General features: G+C 47.3%; 1 protein-coding gene across 6 annotated transcripts in view; it reads left to right on the forward strand.

Annotated features, from left to right (window-relative positions):
• The first annotated feature begins 8,753 nt into the window (after nt 1–8,753).
• LOC133628672 (protein TANC2-like) overlaps nt 8,754–15,080 on the forward strand; it is a 300,674-nt gene continuing 294,347 nt past the window's right edge. For all 6 annotated transcript variants that reach the window (XM_062017099.1, XM_062017100.1, XM_062017102.1 and 3 more), the window contains exon 1: nt 8,754–9,069. The gene's annotated coding sequence lies outside the window, so the exon portion shown is untranslated. The remainder of the gene's footprint in view (nt 9,070–15,080) is intronic.

The following is a 15,080-nucleotide window of genomic DNA, read 5'->3' on the forward strand; positions in this document are numbered from 1 at the left end:
AGGAGACATGATCTGCTGGGAAAGAATCATCACATCTTCTGTTAGCACTGCTAAGGGGTTAATGCAATACATGGGACTGGTTTAGCAGTTTCACTAAATATCACTTATTCCATCAGCACTGAGAGTTCCAGTTTGTATTTGACAGAAACAAATTGAGTGAACCAAAGCTTTTTTTTCCTTTCATAAAAAAAAATGACTGTGACTAGAACTGTGCTCTTTACAATTACAACATATTCAATCAAGTTATCAAACTCCTGATAGTTTTACTTCAGGTAGCCTTACTTCTTTTGTTGGCTTGTAAAATCCTTCTCATTGCTTTAGAACTGTTCTTGAGCTGAAGCTTTCCCAAGCCTGATTGTGAAGATGAGCAATGTTATCTTCCTTCCACATAGCTCAGGTGCATGCTGCAAATTGTTTCACAGAATTGGAAGGGACCTTGGAAGGGACCTGGAAAGCTCATCCAGTGCAACCCCCCTGCCGGAGCAGCACCACCTAGAGTAGGGCACACAGGAACTCATCCAGCTGGGTTTGGGATGTCTCCAGAGAAGGAGACTCCACAGCCCATCTGGGCAGCCCCTTCCAGTGCTCCCTCAGCTCAACAGGGAAGAGATTCTGCCTTGTGTTGCTTTGGAACCTCTTCTGTTCCAGCTTGTACCTGTTACCCCTTGTCCTATCATTGGCCATCACTGAGCACAGCCTGGCTCCAGCCTCCTCACACCCACCCTTGGTGGATTTGTAACCATGAATGAGTTTCCCTTCATCTACCAACCCCTGTGCTAAAGAACACGTCTCATTTACATCATAGTGTCCTGAGTGAAGTGTTTTCTTGGTAATATTCATGCTCATCTGGGAGAAATGTTTAGAATTAATAACTTTCCATCGAGCTGAAAACAGCGATTTGCAGCAGGCTTTGGGGCTTTACTTTGTCCTGTGGTCAAAAACACTGCTGCAGTTTGAAGTTAAATCTCTTTTCATATAGCTGCTATGAATTTCCCTAGGAAAACCCCCAAATCCGTCCCAACTGTATCTGGTTTTAATTTATGACAAATGCTTACTGTTCTTACAGGTCTCCATGGATGGCAGCTTCACAGTCATCTAGTTCCATCCTTGCAATTAGGAAACTGCAAGGCCTCATTTCCAATCAGAATCATCCTCCTTGCATTTTAAGCCTTTGTCCTGTTTGTTGCAGTCATGGAGAACAGTTCCTTGCATCTCCTGTTGACCTTATGCATATGTGAAGGTTGTTGTCATGTTTTTTTCTTTAGGCTAAATATGCTGGTTTTGTTCATTCTCTCAAGGGATAGGAGGATAGATGAGGTAGGCAGAAAATAACACAGAAACTGGTGGTCTCTTGTTTTTCTGACCCTTCAGTTTGGACAAAGATTTATTAGTAGAAGTAACATGATGCACAGGAGCTTTCCGGAGTCAAAGACATATCCTCATAGAGGTAGACTCAGTGCTTGTTTATTAGTAATACACACTGATATTTATACAATAGTACAGAATTCAGGTGATAGTAACATAACATTTATTGGTTACATCTGCAAAGCAATATGCTACTCGGCACAAGCTAATTGGTTAATTGCTAAAGCTCACACTCTTAGTTTAAGCAAAATCTCAGTACAGCTGTGGTTAAAAATATCCTGCTTTTACTTCTCAGCTGCTCACTGTTTTCAGGCAGCCTCCTCCTGGCATGCACCCAAGGTCAAGCTGACCTGGCTATCTGTGGGAAAGCTTGGATTGTGCAAACATGCTTCTGACAAAACTCCATGTCATGTATCAGAAAGAAGCTTCTTTACAGTAACATCTTCTGATTAGAAAAATTAGAACACTGAGGCAGGTTTTTAGGGTGCACAACCCCTTGACCAGCAAACTTTGAGCTCTGTGAATGAATCTTTTCCTGCCTGTGTCTTCAGACCATCACAGCAAAGCACCAGTCCATAGATAGGATCCCTCCAGAATGCTGACACATAAATGACAAAGGATAATGTGCTGGACTTTTAATTACTGGCCACACACAAGCTGGAAATTCAGATTTAGCAACTCTCAGTGGATCTTTATTCAGGACTCTCTAAACATGACATGTAATCCAAGATTCAGTAGCCACTGAACACAGCCTATAAATAGCTGTGACAAGGCTAAATGGTGTGAAGCTTTTCCTACCCCAAACCATTTCTCTGATTGCCATCTGCAGTCCTTAACAGTGATCTTGTGAACTCTTAAAAACTCAGATAGAATTGAATGGGGAAACACCAAAAGCTGGTAATTCTAGTTAGGTCTGTACAAATTCTGGTGTCTTTAATCAACAGAGAGTGTCTTAATTCTGTACCTTAACAAAGATTTGCCAGAGGTGGGTTATTTCAGACAAGATGCTATCTTGCTCACATGCAATCATGAAAGCTCCCTGTGGTGCCTCTCAAGGGTAAAATGGGTGAGATTGATATTGTTGACAAATGATGATCTGCTTGAATACATCCTCTCTTTCTTTGGTATACAATGTTGTTCTTTTAATCATGGAGGTTTCCTGTTAAATGGACACAGAATTCTGGACTGAGGCATTTGGTTGGTGGATTAAGGACTCTTGGCTCAGCAGCATTAGGAAAGTTTCAGGGTGGGAGGAAACACAGCCTAGACAGGGGATATGATCATCCTGCTTAAAAGCACTCTGCTCTCTCTACTACCAGAACAACTCCCTTAGGTCTTGTCAAACACCCTTCTTTCACAGTGTTATTTGGTGAAATGTTACTCTTGCTGAGAATTTCTTGGGGACAATAGGAAAGGCCTTCTGCAAAGGGTCTCTGATCATAGAATCATAGAATGGGAGGGGTTGGAAGGGACTTTTAGAGATCACCTAGTCCAAACCCTTTGCTAAAGCAAGTTCGCCTTGATCAGGAGGCACAGGAAAGTGTCCAGGAGGATCTTGAAGAGCTCCAAGGAAGGAGCCTCCACACCCTCCCTGGGCAGCCTGGGCCAGGGCTCCCTCACCTCACACTGAAACAGTTTGGCCTTATGTTTAAATGGAACTGTTTGTGTTCCAGCTTCATCCCATCACCCCTTGTCCTGTCACCAGATACCATAGAAAAAAAGTGCTGCCCCAACCTCCTGACACCCACCATTGAGATCTTGGTAACTATGAATGAGATCCCCCCCCAGTCTCCTCTTCTCTAGACTGAACAGCCCCAGGGCCCACAGCCTTTCCTCAGCAGGAAGATGCTCCAGTGCCCTGAGCATCTTGGTGGCCCTGTGCTGGCCTCTCTCCAGCACTTCCCTGTCCCTCTGGAGTTGGGGAGCCCACAACTGGACACAGGACTCCAGATGAGGCCTCAGCACATATGGCAGAGCAGAGGGGGAGCAGAACCTCCCTGGCCCTGCTGCCCACACTCTGCTGGATGCCCCCAGGCTGCCATTGGCTTCTTGCCCACGAGGGCACGTTGCTGCTCATGGTCAGTTTATTATCCCCCAGCACTGTCAGGTCTCTCTTCTGGAGCTGCTCTCCAGCAGGTCAACCCCAGCCTGGCCTGCTGCAGGGGGTTGTTCCTCCCCAGATCACAGAAATAAATCCCCCTGGAAATCAGCAGTCTCCTGTTCTGACAGACCTTTGGTGCACAGCTCAAGACTTGTCTGTCATCTCTTGACCAAACACCTTTTAACTTCATCTGAGATTGTGGCTTCTTTTTTTCCCTACTTCCACGTACTGCAGAGGGAAATGGGATTGGCTGGGAGTTGCTTCCTGTTATGGTTATACATATTTTTGAGGACATGCAAGCAGAACAAGTTTCATCTCTGTTGTCTTCTATTATTGAGAGAACTAGAATCTGGGTGTTAGATTCACAAAATACAGTTCCTTTCATGTTGCCTGGCCACCTCACTCCAAAATAGGTGTGCACAGGAAAATAAAGCTCTTTTTACTGCTCTTTTCTACTCTGAAGCTCTGTTTGCAAGGCCCAGTTTCAGCTGTTGTTCACATGAAGGGTAATGCTGGTGTCATAATGCAGTCCTGGTGACAGGAAGGCCATGAAGCAAACATTTGTTTAACTTCAGACAAACCCCAGTCACTTCCCCAGAGCTCAAGGTGCTCTTGCCAAAAATTAAAGAGCCAGCAAAACAGAAATCTCCCTTTCATTCTGAAGAGAAAAACCCACCTCAATCTGTTTCATTCCTTACTGAAAGGGATGTCAGACCCTTGTGTTCTTTTACACTGCTGAAGTGTGAAGAAAAGTAGTATCTCCCATTTAAAGGTTTATACCAGAACATTTCCTCCACAGGCTTATGTTTCTTAGATAAGAATATAGTAAGCAATGTTTGTTTTCTCTTTTATATGGTCACACTTAATAGAATCCATCTAGGAGATGAGCTGATGGTATATATGATGAAAAGGACCAAGTGGTTTTCTCTCTTCCTTTAGGGATTGTGGCTGTTTAAGAGACAATATCTTGGTACAGCCACTTTTTTTTTCCTTTGCTGTTGTGCAAACTTCATGTCAGCCTGCAGCACAAACACACAAAGCAGAAAGGGTTGATTGAGGGTTTCTGTGTACTTTTGGTCTCCCTAGCTCATCAAAGAGTGAGTGGTTTTCATGCCAAGGGGATAGATGTAGTAAGGGGTGGTGTGACCAGCTTGGATTGGATTTCTGGGCCAAAGTTAGGAACAGTGATCCTGAAATCTCCCCTCTCAGCCAAATCTTTGAAGACTTTAAATGATGGAAGTGATTTGTGTTGAGATTCTTGAAATCATACAATGGGAGGGGTTGGAAGGGACCTTTAGAGATCATCCAGCCCAACCCCCCTGCAGAAGCAGCTCCCACCTAGATCAGGGAGCACAGGGACGTGTCCAGGTGGGTTTTGAAGACCTCCAGAGAAGGAGCCTCCACACCCTCCCTGGGCAGCCTGGGCCAGGGTTCCCTCACAGTAAAATACCTATAGTTGCACTTCTGCACTTACACAGACTCAACCTAGTCTCACAGGTCTGGGCCGTCCACTTCCAACACAAGCATTGAGTTGAAGAAGTTCTTTGAGGTCTCCTTTGGAGAACACCCCCAGTCTGTATTGGCACACTGTACCTACAGCCTGGGTGTGCAGTGGAAAGAGTCACATGTGCCTGAGGAGGCCCTAAAGTCACAAACTTTGGCTTGAGACTTGGGGGAAACCTTGGGAGGATCTTTCTATGCTCCTGCCTGTGCTGATATTCTCCCTTGGGCCACAACAACAGTGCTACAGGTTTGGGGAGGAGTGGCTGGAAACCTGAGGGACCTGGCAGTGTGGGTTGAACAGGAGCCAGCAGCATGCCCAGGTGGCCAAGAAGGCCAGGGACATCCTGGCCTGGCTCAGGAACAGTGTTGTCAGCAGGAGCAGGGAGCTGATCAATGCCCTGCACTCGCCTTTGCTGAGGTTGCACCTCGAATCCTGTGTCCAGTTCTGGGCCCCTCTCTACCAGAAGGACATGGAGGTGCTGGAGAGGATCCAGAGGCTGGGCTACCAAGCTAGGAAAGGATTTGGAGCATGTCTCAGATGAGGAAGGGCTGAGGGATCTGGGGCTGTTGAGCTTGGAGAAAAGAAGGCTCAGGGAAGACCTTCTCACTCTCTCCAACTACCTAAAAGGAAGCTGCAGCCAGGTGGGGTTGGTCTGATCTCCCTGGTAACAAGCCATAGAACAAGAGGAAACAGCCTCAAGTTGCCCCAGGGGAGGTTCATGCTGGATGTGAGGAGGAATTGCTTTGCTGACAGGGCTGTCAGGCATTGGAACAGCTGCCCAGGAAGGTGCTGGAGTCCCCATCCCTGGAGGGGTTTCAGAGATGGGTGGATGCTGCACTGAGGGCAATGGGCTGGTGGATGATAGGGTTGGAACAGATGCTGCACCCCATGAGCTGAAAGGTCTCTTCCAGCTGAAATGATTCTATGAGTCTATGATGCTGGATTGGCTACAAATAACTAAATATTCAGGTCCTATGGCTCCTCTCTTCCCATTTAGGAGCTGGTGGTTTGCTGGTCTTTTTCCTTTCCTCTTCTAAGCTCCATACTGGAAGCGTTAGATCCTCCCTCTCTTTTACAAGCCCAATGCCTTGACATCTGTTTTCTCAGGAATGATAAGGGTATGTATAGAAAGCAGTTGACATCAGTTCTGAGAATATTTCCTTGTAGGTGGAACTATTATTCGTCCTTGGTACCATAAGTGCAGAGAGGCAGTGATTTGCTATGCTAATAAGTTGGGAATTATTCTGGCTATGTGTGGTTTCAAAAGTCTATAGGGCAAAAGAAGAGAAGAAATAACAGAGAGTACTTCTGCGGGAAGCAATGGAAGAGATGGGAGGATGGAGATTTAGATGAAAACATTTCAGGAAGATTTCCCTACTGGGGGTTTGGGGATTTTTTTGGATGCCACTGGAAGCAAAAGCCAAGCAGTGAAGTGACAGATAGAGATGATATGTATTTCCTCTCTCTGATCCAAGCTTCATTCCAGAACCTTGGCATGGTGGTTATCAGCTCTGCTAACCAACACACAGAACAACCAAACCCAACTGTTATTAACACCTCCTAGGTATAGGGTTCTTTATTTTCTTGACTCACAACCAAAGATCATCCTCTTGCTCAATTAGTTTAGTCATTCATTCGTGATGTGGTACAGGATCAAGTTGGAGGCCTGTGGCCAGTGGAGTTGCACAGGGATGGGTTCTGGGGCCAGTCTTGGTCAACACCTTCATCAACCACCTGGGTGAGGGCACAGAGGGACCCTCAGCAAGTGCCCTGATGGCACCAAACTGGGAGGACTGGCTGATTCCCCAGAGGCTGTGCTGCCAGTCAGCCAGATCTCAACCGGCTGGAGAGTTGGGCAGAGAGGAACCTGCTGAGCTTCACCAAGGGCAAGGGCAGAGTCCTGCAGCTGGGGAGGAACAACCCCCTGCAGCAGGCCAGGCTGGGGATGACCTGCTGGAGAGCAGCTCCAGGAGAGAGACCTGGCAGTGCTGGGGGATAATAAACTGACCATGAGCCAGCAACGTGCCCTTGTGGGCAAGAAACCAATGGCAGCCTGGGGGCATCCAGCAGAGTGTGGGCAGCAGGGCCAGGGAGGTTCTGCTCCCCCTCTGCTCTGCCATATGTGCTGAGGCCTCATCTGGAGTCCTGTGTCCAGTTGTGGGCTCCCCAGCTGCAGAGGGACAGGGAAGTGCTGGAGAGAGGCCAGCACAGGGCCACCAAGATGCTCAGGGCACTGGAGCATCTTCCTGCTGAGGAAAGGCTGTGGGCCCTGGGGCTGTTTAGTCTGGAGGAGACTGAGGGGGGATCTCATTCATAGTTACCAAGATCTAAATGGTGGGTGTCAGGAGGTTGGGGCAGCACTTTTTTCTATAGTAGCTAGCAACAGGACAAGGGGTGATGGGATGAAGCTGGAACACAAACAGTTCCACTTAAATATAAGAAAAGAACTCTTTCAGTGTTTCAGTGAGGGAGCCCTGGCCCAGGCTGCCCAGGGAGGGTGTGGAGGCTCCTTCCTTGGAGCTCTTCAAGACCCACCTGGACATGTTCCTGTGCTCCCTGATCTAGGTGGGAGCTGCTCCTGCAGGGGGTTGGATTGGATGAGCTCTAAAGGTCCCTTCCAACCCTCACCATTCTGTGATTCTATGATGTGCAAAGCTTTTCACCGTTCTGGGGTTAGAGGGAAACAAACAATCTGTACCCAGAAGGTTTAGCAAGGCATCTATCCCAAGGGAGTGTAAGTACTTTTAGTTAATTTAATGAAAGGGACCATTTTGTACTGGACTCAAAAGCTTATTTCTGTCACTATGATGGTTCACAGTGGACATTGAGCAGTGCTGACTGGATTGCTGGTTGCAATGTGTATCTTTAGCTCTTTAGGTAACTTAAATAAATGTTTACATTAGCTTCCACAGGTAAGATGGCTTTTATCTTCCTGTGTGTTCCTTTTGCACCTGGGCTTCAACCGTCCAGCTGACGTCTCCTAGGGGAGGATGAGTTAAAACCGTTGGGTTTTCAGGTATCATTCCCAGAGTCTGATTTAAATACACAGTCAGAGGCTGTGGGGCTGTTTAGACAGCACAGAAATGAGCCTTCTGTACAGCCCGGGGCAGTGCCCGCTGCGGGCCGTTGTTGGCAATGCCGGGTCTCACCAGACCCCGCTTCGCTCGGCCGCGCACCCTCCCGAGCAGGCCGTGGGGCGTCGGGTCGGGGCCGCAACGCGCCTTTAACGCCCCGGCCCTGCTGGAGGCACTGACGGATACCGGAGCCGCTCGAGCTCTCTTCCCCGCGGCCCAGCCCGCGGTCCGCTTCCCGGGAGCGATTCCCTCACAGCAGGACCCCGCGCCCCCCGCTCAGGGGTCGGTGCTGCCGCCTCACGGGAGGGGCCCCGCCCGCTTCCCGCCTCTCGATACGGTGCCCGCCGCCCGCCGCCTCCCGCCCGGGCTTTATCGCAGGCGGCGATCACGGATGTGCTCCAGGCGCATCTGGCCTCCGCCGCTTCCCGCAGCGGCCGCGCGGCGGGAGGCTGAGGAGCCCTCCCCCGGCGCAGCTTGCGCTCGGGCGGAGAAGGGGGGAGGGGGCGAGTTCTGTACGACCCTCCCTCTCATGACTAACGCAGCGGCCTCACAGACAGAGAAAGAGAGCCTAGGGGTACCTGCGCCCGCCCGGCACTTCCATTCCCCCTCTCCCCGCCCGCTGTTCCCGCCCCGCCCCCTCCCTCCCCCCCCCCGTGCGTCCCAGCGCGCGCGCCCGTCAGGTAGCGGCGGCGCGCTCCGAAGCGAGCGAGGGGCAGAGGCGAAGGAGCCGGCGTTCCTCTGCGGAGGTCGCGGGCGGGCGGACGGCAGGCAGGGACGGAAGGAAGGAGCGTGCGAGGGAGTTGGGCGGTGAGGGAACAGCGGAGCCGGCGCCGCCGAGGAGGGGCGAGACCGGCCGCCCCCCCTACCCGTCCCCTCCCTATCCCGTGCCTCCCCTTCAGGCGCACGCTCAGCCCGGAGCGGCGGCTCTCGGCGATGTGGTGAGAGGGAGGCGCCCCGCGCTCGCCAGCCGCGGGCCGTGAGGGTAGCGCGGGCTGCCGGGGAGCCTCCCGCCGCCGTCGCGCCAGGTAAGGGCCGGCAGCCGCGGGATGCCGTCTGTGTGTCCGTGTCCCCCCCACCCCCTGTGGCGACAGATTGGGGGTGTGTGGGGCGGGTGATGTGAGGGGGCGACGCCCGGCGACCTGTCAGCGTGTGATGGGGAGGCGACGAGGGCGGCGGGTAGCGGTGTCTGGCTGGAAATCGCGGTGAGACCTTCCCCCCCTCCCCTTGTCCGCCACGCCTCTCCTCCCCTCCTGCACCGCGCGATGCAGCACACGGGTGGGGGCCGCGCACAGCCTCCACACCGCGGCGGGAGGGGAGGGTACAACCCCCCGGCACCGTAACAGCGCTGCTCCCCGCGGGCCCCGCGCCGGGGGAGCCCCTCACCCCGCGCCCGGGGGCTGCCCGGCTGCCGTGGGCTTCGGCTTCGTTAATAAAAGTTGGGTGGCGTTGGTGTGCCAGGGCTGCCGTGGAGGTGGGGCCGGGGCGAGCGAGCGTGCAGGTAGAGTTTTTTAAACCCCCATCTTTTCGGTTAGAAATCACTTGATTTAATTAAAGAGAGCAGCGTGCAATCTGCTAAGGTAAGTGATGAATATTTTGGGCGCAAATCACTTGCTGCAGGATCCGATCCATCCCTTTAGCGGGTGTAGGAAGGCGTTTTACATACCGAATGGCCCCGAATTTGCAAGGGCTGTGCTCGGGTGACACCCACGTGAGGCAACCACCCACCGAACTCCCTCCCAGCTGCTGCCGTAGGGCTGGGAAAAACAAGGGTTAAACACCCCTCCCTCCCCCTCCGATTTCCTTCATAAGGGTAAGGCGTGTGGAGTCTAATGACACATGGTATCTCTCTATTAGAGGCGTGGGTTGGTTGTTGGGGGCTCAAATGTAAAAAAGAAAGGAGAGATGATGAGACAGAAGGTTTCCTTCCCATGTGTTTTGCAAGGAGAAGGTAGATTCTCGTCCCCATTTGTGTGGGGAAGTTGAGGAGCTGATATTGGATGGTGAAGGTGGGTTAGAGAATGATCCATCAACGTGGATTTTAAGCTTTGATACAGGTAGTAATATAAAGAGAATGAAATATCTGGAGATGTTGAATTCTGAAGGTTAATTAGTGCTGCTGGGGGAGTGTGTATCATAGCTCCAGGATACTGAATGAAGGCAAATAAAGGTTGAGACTGGGAGAAGGAAGAAATGCAGTGAACGTGTCATAGAGAATAACAACATGGCCATGAAACCTTGCTTGCAGCATTGCTTAGCTTGGAGTGATTTCTTTTAAATGCTAAAGGTTGGATGTTGCCTGTTCTTTTTTCTTTAATCCTCCAAACTCAAATACCAAACCTGCAACTGCAAACATCCATTCTGAACGTGTGAATTCAAAAGCTAAGTGAAGTGAGTGCCTTTTTTGTGAGAACATACCCAAGAGTATTTCCTAGCTCCAGTCAAATGAGGCTTTCTTACAGGCACCTTAGAGCATGGATACTTTTTGGAGAGGTATGTTAATGTAGAAAATGTACAATGGATGTGCAACCCAATGATAAAAATACAAGTTACTCTAATTTACCATCATGAAAATCCCATTTGTGAACAAAAACACTAGGGGAGGGAGTAAAAGCAGTAGTGCTTACGCAAAGGTTCTCTTAAACTGTTTGTGGTTTGTGGCCATTATGACTCTGGGAGTTGTAAAAATATAAGCAAACTGCTTAGAGTGCTGCATATTTTTTTTTTTTGGTAGGAGCTCTTGCTTAGTTGCATCATAAATACAAAAGGCTCCGCATTCCAAATTTACCACCATGTGAGTGGAGTGGTGGGGCCTTGTCCTGTTTGGATCTAGGCCCTGAAACATTGAAGGATGCATTTGAGCTTGTGATTACCATGTGAATTCCTGGTTACCTATTCATAATCTCCTTTACCAAGCAATTCCTATCTTCTTGTTATCTTTTTGTCTTTTCCATTGCTTTTCCCCATGATCCTACATGAGCTCATGTATTTTGCAAGTGAAACACATATATCCTGCACCAAAAAGATGTCTTCTAAAGTACTTAATTACCTCTTAACATTTCAGGGTACATACACTAGATTTCCTTCCAGTTAAACCATCAGCATCCAAGTACATTGATGTTGAGAAATCCATGAAGAGCACTTCCCCTCCCTCCCCAACATTACAGACAAACATGCCTGACTTACTGCTTGTAAATCCTCATCCATATTAATGCCCTCCCATGCAAACTGTGGCTCTTGCTTTTTCTCTTAGGTAGCAAGCAAAGGAGAAAACAATAAGGAAGAGACTAGAAAATTCTAAACCAATCTCTTGGGACACTACAAAAAAGTAACCTACTTCTCTCCCAACTTTGTGTGTGTTTTTTCTTCTTTATAAAAAACAAACCAGGAGAGGGTTATCTTCCTATTTATCTTTTAACTTGAGTTTACCTTTTCCAGGGGTGGTGAAGCTTGTGAGGAACTGGGAGGCTAGTACCCAGATGTAATTCAGCACTGTGAAATATGAAAAGAAAGCTTTTTACTTGAATGGTTTTTACCAAAAAAGTCCTAATTTTGTGTCTTTTTGATACATAAAGTTGACTTTTTTGCCTTTAAACTTTTCCATATGGATTTTCATTAGAGTAGAATGATATTGGAAAGGACCTTTAGAGCTCATCCAGTCCAACCCTTTGCAGAAGCAGGTCCCACAGGAATGTGTCCAGGTGGGTTTTGAAGACCTCCAAGGAAGGAGACTCCACAACCCCTACCATTCTATGATGTGGCAAGATGGTTTCCTTTGACATCTAGACAAGCAGATAGCTCTGAAGGTAGCTCCTTGATGAGATTAAGCTGATTTAAAGAGTTGGTGCAACATCAGGGATCTCTTGTACTTGTTCTCTCACCTGCAGTTGCAGGATTGTGAGCAGCCCTCTCTCTTATACCAAGTTAAATGCTTGAGCAGCTGCTGTGTGAATGAAAACTAGTTATCTTTCATTTCTAACTGGATCAATAAACTGAACTTGACCTGTTGAACGTGAGGGTGACAGGAGGAGGATGCAGGAATACGAAACAGAGCAGCTGGACATGTCCCTCGTGGCAGTCATGAGCTCTTTGAGTGGTTGATGCCAGTTGTGAACTCGCTACTTGAAACCCTAAACTGCTTCCTTTTCCCTGTGCAGCAAGTGATTTGTTTTTGCTCAGTACTTTGCTTCCAACAGAGTAAATATGTGCCAACCTCTGGGAACATCTCTCAGCATCCGCAGGATGTGCAAAAGCCGTGTGGTCACAGCACACGGGACTTGGTGATGTTACCACTGAGGTTACCACAGTTTTTGGGAAAAATGGAACCTGGTTGCTTCCGACTTAGAATTTGAAGGCTTCATCTTGGAATAAGCTGTTCATTTTCACTCAAAGGTGGAGAGGATGCCTGTTGCATTCACTGGAGAGAAATGAATGTTTCAAGCTCGCTGCATCCGCAAATATTTGCGTCAGTGGAGTGAACTGGATCATCCATCTCTGCTTTATTTGCCAACTGGATTTTAGGAGCTTTAAAAACCAAATTGTACTTATGTTACTTAGGATGGCTTGTTTGGTGTCTTTAACATTACAAAGGGAGAAAGCTCAGTCTTGAAACAATCCCATGTTAAACCTCTCCATCTGATAGAGTTCGTTTAGGTTCTCCCTCAGCAACTTGTGATGAAAGGCTCTAGTTTGGTGATGGACAAATTGGTGAGGAATTCATGTGGTTATCCTAACTGTGGGATTCTGATGAGAGAGCAGAAGTTACTGGATCCTGAGTAAAAATGCTGTGTGTTTTTGGGGGGCTGTGGTCATGGACTTGTGGTGTTTCTGATCTTCAGGAAAAGAAATCCTTTGAATAATCAATCCATAGAGTTCCTTGAATAGTCTGTTTTTTCTGCCTGGACAGCATTTATAAGCTAGCTTTCCAAAATGTGTCAAAGGAGTTAATTTATACTGTGATGTGAGGAAACCCCCCATCTTGATAAGTACTGTTTAAAAGAACATTAATTAGCAATGATAGAACATAGAAAATACAGTGTGCTGCTTTGACTCAAGCTTGGGTTTATGCCACGTTGCCTGATTGTTTGATTTCAGAGGAGTCATTGCTTATTCATGCTGTTTATAAAATACATGGAAGAGTTGGGCTCTATGTATTCTGCATAAAGCAAACTTTGGTCCAAGTGTTGCTTCATCGAGTGATGATATAGATATTTTGTTTGGGAAAGCTTTTTCTTGCTAAAAACCTTCCTTTTTTTTGAATTGAGAATTTGAGAGGGGACTTCCCCCCCCCCCGCCCAATTTCCCAAGCAATCAATCCTGTTGCTTCACAAAGATGGGAATTATTTAGCTTTATCAAAGAAGTAACCTTAGATAGCAATCCTTAAGAGCCAATTTGGCAAAAGGCACACGTAGCTACTTGAGGAACATGAAGAATCCTGGTGAGTTAATGTTACTATTCCTATTGCAGGCAAGTTAATGCATGCTGTTGCCTTCTTGAGCTGGGGCCCTCATGCTGCTGAGGAATGATGTTGTATGAGCTAATGCAGAAGGAAGTAATCTGTTAAGAGTGGTGTTCTCTTTTGAACTGGCATATCTCATGAAGAGAGTGATGAATCATGCGTGTTGACATTTCAGCTATTACCAGTATTTGTTATTTATTTGTCCTTTATGGAAAGAACATCTTGGTGACTGAAGGAATATCTTCCAGAGCACAGATGGCTCTGTGATGTGAAAGCTGGACTTACTGCTTATTTCTCTGTTGGGTTGGGGAGTGATTTGTTGTTAAGAGATCTCTCATATTCAGAATTTCAAAGTCTTGGAGCAACTTGATGCTCATTAGTTATTCTCTTGTACTTAATGAGAAAGGATAAAGTGGTATATGTCCAGAGTGGAGATCCTGGGATGTATGAATTATCCTTTCTTTCACCACAAGCAGGTCCATTCATGTTGTGCCATTTCACATAAATTATTTAAAACTCATCTGCTTCGTGTTTCTGACCTTATTACACTGATCAAAGCAGAGAAAGCTCAAAGCTGTGTTTGTTCCTGTGCTGAGCTGTGAGTGCATGCAAAGAGCAAATGTCTATCTTCCATTCTCCAAAGCTTGGGAAGATGGAGACAAGCTTTTGTTTTGCTTCTCTTTCCTAAAGTTCTTTAATCTGGAGGTTTGGGATCATTCCTTTCAAGAGAAGGTTGCACGTAACACAGTGGAGGTTTGGTCATCATGATGAGTTATTTGTCTTTAGGTCCCATTTTCCATATCTTCTGGGTTTTTGAACCATCCATTGAAATGGGTGATTTGTTTTTTCAGAGATCAAGGACAATTTTTAGAGTTCCATTATGTAATACTTAAAACCTGAAGCTTGTAGAAATATCTCACTAATGAAATTCAGCTGACGAGTTGGACTGTGTCTTTAACCCAAATCTGCAGGGGGTATTTTAAAGGTAAAACTAAGGAACAGCTTGATAGAGCAGTTGAGATAAAATCCCCAAATAGCAAAGAATAAGGTAAATGTGTGTTTTTTCTCCAAGTCCCTCAATGGTGAATATTCTATTGTCTCACTTTTACTCCCATCAGCTTTAGTTGCTAATTGTGATGAAACTGTAGCCATCCCAAACTTGCCATTTATCATGATCCTCATTAACAAGAAGGATGTGGGATGGGTGAATTCTTGTTTGCATTACAAGTCCCACTGGGGATTTGTTATTAATTAACAAGGGTGAGAAAAGAGGTGGTCAATTAGTATTTTTGGATAGGAGAGCTTCCTTTTCACTTGTATATATTTAGGGTGTTCAGTTTGGTTTTTCCATCATACTTTTATCAGATGGATTTCTCTGTTCAGATTAAATAATCTGCTTTTACAAAGCAGGCAGTAGGAAACATTGCTGCTGCAATTTGGAGGTTTTTAGATGCTTTAACAAGTGAGGTCTGTTGATGTGTGTGAATGGTTCCCCTCCCCCTTGTTTTTATATCTTCTTTTCAGCTGGCTGCCTTAAAATATTGGACTCCCTTCTTAGTTAGGATAAGAAACTTGATGAA

This window comes from Colius striatus, chromosome W (assembly GCF_028858725.1).
Source record: "Colius striatus isolate bColStr4 chromosome W, bColStr4.1.hap1, whole genome shotgun sequence".
Taxonomy (NCBI): Eukaryota; Metazoa; Chordata; class Aves; order Coliiformes; family Coliidae; genus Colius; species Colius striatus.